At 47.0% G+C, this 4,997-nt stretch overlaps 1 non-coding gene across 1 annotated transcript; it reads right to left on the bottom strand.

Moving 5' to 3' along the window:
- Positions 1-1,126: 1,126 nt before the first annotated feature.
- Trnas-cga (transfer RNA serine (anticodon CGA)) lies at positions 1,127-1,203 on the bottom strand. Its single transcript has one exon. It is a non-coding gene; the product is annotated as a tRNA-Ser (tRNA).
- Positions 1,204-4,997: the final 3,794 nt, after the last annotated feature.

The raw sequence follows: 4,997 nt of genomic DNA, 5'->3' as shown, positions 1-4,997 counted from the left end.
GGTACGCATTTCTCCTCCTTACACGAGGCACCACGACAACGATTCACCAGGCAACGCCGGTCGACTGCTGTTTGTGTATGAGAAATCGGTTGTAAACTTTCCTCATGTCAGCACGTTGTACGTGTCGCCATCGGCGCCAACCTTGTGTGAATGCTCTGAAAAGCTGATCATTTGGATATCACAACTTCTTCTTCCTGTCGGTTAAATTTCGCGTCTGTAGAACGTCATCTTCGTAGTGTAGAAATTTTAATGTCCAGTAGTGTAGATTTGTGTCGGAACTGTGGTTGTCTGTTATTGGTGCAGTGGATATTCTGTTTCACTTTGCTCCTTGTAGCGTTTGGGAGCTGCATTTGAAGTGAGATTTTGGAGTTCATTGTTCGTACTGTTCATAATTCCACGTAAAAATGTTCCAAAACTCTTACCAACACCCGCAACCGATGTTAACGCGCACTGCTGCGATGCCTCTCGATACGCAGGTAGCCGGGTTCGAATGCTAGGGTAGACAAAATTTCTCACTTAAGTATTTATCTAACAGACGAAGAGGAAGTAATGTAAAATTCGTGATCGGAAGATTATTCGCTGCTGATGTAGTTTAAAACCCAATCGTGTTCAAGAGCATGTCACGTGATAGGTTCGTGTCAGTCTATCGATCGTGATACGTGCATCAGATTGGTGCGTTAAGCCCGGCGGCCCTCTGGGTGCTTTGCGACAGGAGCAGGCTAAGTCCCGGCGTCAGGTTTCATCCTTGCCCCTCTCTTCCCCATTGTTAAGAGCAACGTAAGCGCTGAACTATACTACGCACGGACCCTTCGCTCACAAATTGGAAACAGTGTCAGTTACGACACAATATTCGTATGTCGGAATCCTAAGATGAGTACTAGGCGCAAACAAAGGTAACATTACTATGTCAGACGTCTCAATCCCTTGGGGAATTATCTGCGAACGCTACCATTCGACATTTAGCGAAAACACGAGCGAATAGTGTGGCGATCAGCAAGCTTGTGTCGTTCTACTCAGGGTCGAATTTTGGAATGAAAATCAGCAATCAGTACCTCTTTCTGGCAGACTTCATTACAGAATGAGATTTTCACGTGCACTGATATGAAACTTCCTGGAAGATTAAAACTGCGTGTCGGACCGAGACTCGAACTCGGGACCTTTGCCTTTCGCGGGCAAGTGCTCTACCAACTGAGCTACCCAAGCACGACTCACGCCCCGTCCTCACAGCTTTACTTCTGCCAGTATCTCGTCTCCTACCTTCCAAACTTTACAGAAGCTCTCCTGCGAACCTTGCAGAACTAGCACTTGCCCGCGAAGGGCAAAGTCCCGAGTTCGAGTCTCGGTCCGACACACAGTTTTAATCTGCCAGGAAGTTTCAGACTTCATTACACATTACAAGAGAAAACTGACATTTTTTCAAAATTATTAAATAATGCTCCAATTCTAATGAGAGGTATTAGCTCTAGTTTGATTGACAAGTGTCTTTCATTATCTTTTTGTCGACATTTGCTACAGTATCGAAATTTTGTGCACATGCTGTGTGCTCCAAAAGAAACGGTGAACATTTAACTACACTGGTGTCCAAAATTAAAGCAACAAACCGCTATTTCCCCTTCCTGTGTCTAATTCACAATATAATCATACAAACTGTCAACCAGATGTCCCTACGATCGTGTTCTGCGCAGGAGCTGGCATTCCGGTCAACGGACGACCATGCCAACGATGGCCGGTCGGGATGACCGAGCGGTTATAGGCGCTACAGTCTGGAACCGCGCTACCGCTACGGTCGCAGGTTCGAGTCCTGCCTCGGTTATGGATGTGTGTGATGTCCTTAGGTTAGTTAGGTTTAAGTAGTTCTAAGTTCTAGGGAACTGATGACCTCAGAAGTTAAGTCCCATAGTGCTCAGAGTCATTTGAAACATGCCAACGATAACGTCAGGGCACCTCTGAAACGAGGTAGTGTTTGCCGGGTAGCCCCACAGACGGTGCAGTACGAGTATGTCACATAGAGGTTGCCTACCAGACACTCTGCGGTGGAGGGCCATGGAAAGAAAGGAACCAGGACAGTCGCAAACTGATTTGACCCGATGGTTTAATGTGAATCGTTCTGTTGTTTCCCGGGTGTGACGACAGTTTATAGAGACCGGAACTGTATCCCGAAGACGTGGGTTGGGCCGACCATGTGTGACTTCAGAAGAGAGGACCGTTATTTGGCTGTAAGGGGACAATACCACCTTAGTCCTGCACGGCAACTGAGCTCGCAGCATCCATTGGACGTTTTGTATCGAGGCTAACGGTGTGCAGAAGGCTTCGGTAGAGGGGCCTTTACTGTCAGACATGCTGCATGTCTGCTTCTGATGCCTCTTCACAGGAGGGAACGTCTAAGTGGAGTCATGCCACCTCGACAGTCGAAGAGTGGCCAATTTTGTTTTCACAGGTAAGTCCCGATTTAGTCTGGAGAGTGATTCTCGATCGATTCGCATTTGGAGGGAACGTGGAACACGATTTCCGGACCCAAAACTTGTGGAAAGAGACCGATATCGAGGAGGATCCCAAATGGTGTGTGCAGGGATTATATTTACCACTCGAATCCCTCTTTATGAAATTGTACGGGTGAATCGGCAAGATTTAACGGCTGTCAGGTATCGTGACGAGATCTTGGGCCTCTTCTGCAGGTACTGCGAGGTGCTGTGGGCCCAGACGTCGTGTTGATGGACGATAATGCTCGGCCTCATAGAGCACGGGTGGTTGATGTTTTCTTGGAAACGGAAAATATTACGCACATTGCGTGGCCTGCTCGCTCTCCCGATTTGAATCCCACAGAGGATGTCTGGGATGCACATGGGAGACGGCTTACATCTCGTCAGCATCCACCAACCACTCTCCAAGACAACGAGCAGCTCTGCAGGAAGAAGGGACGTAACTGCCTCAACACGAGAACGATGACATCATTTACAGCATGCCCTGTCGTTGTGAGGCCTGTATAGCTGCCAGAGGTAGTCACACCCCATACAGAGCACATAAACCAGTTGTTGGAATCTTTTAAGTTGGAAAAAACGATCAACTTTTTTGTCTACTGTTATGCATGTTGCCGTCGTTTGATTTCTGTATTCTAGTAAATTATAAACAATTACCTGTTTACACGGACTGTAGCAGAATAACCGCAACTTTGCAAAATTTCCTTTTGTTGCTTTAATTTTGGACACAAGTGTACATTTCCCAGCATACTCTAGAGGCTAAAATCATATGGTGTAACATTTCCTGTAACAAATTATTGTAAATTGTCACTAATCTGTGTTGCCATAATTTCTGTCGTAGTTTGCCTGACTCTCTTTCGCCCTGTGACGAGGGTGTGTAATTGACGCTACAAGCAAGCCACACGGTAACAGCAATTCCTTCGGTGATAGAGGGGTTCTCTTCTTGAATTATTTATGTTGGCCGCCAGAAGTATTAGGAGGATACATCAGCTCATGTAATGTATCATTGTGGGGTCCACTGAGGTGACAAGACTCATGAAATAGCGATATATACGTATACTGATGGCGGTAGTGTCACGTACACAACGTATAAGAGGGCAGGGCATTGATACATTTGTCATTTGTACTCATGTGATCCATGTGAAAAATTCCAACGCGATTATGGCGGCACGATGGCAACTAACAGACTTTGAACGTGGAATGGAAGTTGGAGCTAGACGTATGGAACATTCCTTTTCGGAAATCGTTAGGGAATTCAATATTTAAAGATGCACCAGGCGAAGAGAGTCCGAGAATACCAAATTTCAGGCCTTACCTCTCACCACGAACAACGCAGTGATCGATGGCTGTCACTTAAGGACTGATAGTAGCGGCGATTGTGTAGAGTTGTCAGTGCTAGCAGACAAGCAACACTTCTTGATATAGGCGCAGAAATCAATGTGGTATGTAGGACGAACGTATCCGTTAGGGCATGCGGCGAAATTTGTCGTTAATGGTATACGGCAGCAGAGGACCTACGCAAGTGCTTTTGCTAACATCACGACATCGCCTGGAGCGCCTTTCCTGAGTTCGTGACCATGTCGGTACCGAGCGAGTGGTTAGCACAGTGGACGCGCATTCGGGAGGACGACGGTTCAAACCCACGTACAGCCATCGAATGGCGGGATGGTTCCTTTCAAAGGGCACGACTAACTTACTTCCCTATCCTTCCCTCATCGGATGGGACCGATGACCTCGCTGTTTGTTCCCCTCTCCCACATCAATCAATCAGCCACCATATCGGTTGGAGCCGTGTCCTGGTCAGACGAGTCCCGATTTTAATTGATAAGAACTGATGGTAAAGTTCGAATGTGGCGCAGATCCACGAAGACATGGACCCAAGTTGTCAACAAGGCACTATGTAACCTGGTGGTGGGTCCATAATTGTGAGGGCTGTGTTTACATGGAATGGTGTGGATGCTCTGGTCCAACTGAACCGATCATTGACTGGAAATGGTTATGTTCGGCTACTTGGAGACCATTTACAGCCACTCGTGGACTTCATATTCCCAAACACCGATGTCATGTCGCTGCACCACAATTGTGAGGGCTGTGTTTACATGGAATGGTGTGGATGCTCTGGTCCAACTGAACCGATCATTGACTGGAAATGGTTATGTTCGGCTACTTGGAGACCATTTACAGCCACTCGTGGACTTCATATTCCCAAACACCGATGTCATGTCGCTGCACCACAATTGTGAGGGCTGTGTTGACATGGAATGGTGTGGATGCTCTGGTCCAACTGAACCGATCATTGACTGGAAATGGTTATGTTCGGCTACTTGGAGACCATTCACAGCCACTCGTGGACTTCATATTCCCAAACACCGATGTCATGTCGCTGCACCACAATTGTGAGGGCTGTGTTTACATGGAATGGTGTGGATGCTCTGGTCCAACTGAACCGATCATTGACTGGAAATGGTTATGTTCGGCTACTTGGAGACCATTTACAGCCACTCGTGGACTTCATATTCC

This window comes from Schistocerca serialis, chromosome 3 (assembly GCF_023864345.2).
Source record: "Schistocerca serialis cubense isolate TAMUIC-IGC-003099 chromosome 3, iqSchSeri2.2, whole genome shotgun sequence".
Taxonomy (NCBI): Eukaryota; Metazoa; Arthropoda; class Insecta; order Orthoptera; family Acrididae; genus Schistocerca; species Schistocerca serialis.
Note: the sequence above shows the minus strand (reverse complement) of the source record. Positions and strands in the feature narration are given on the sequence as shown.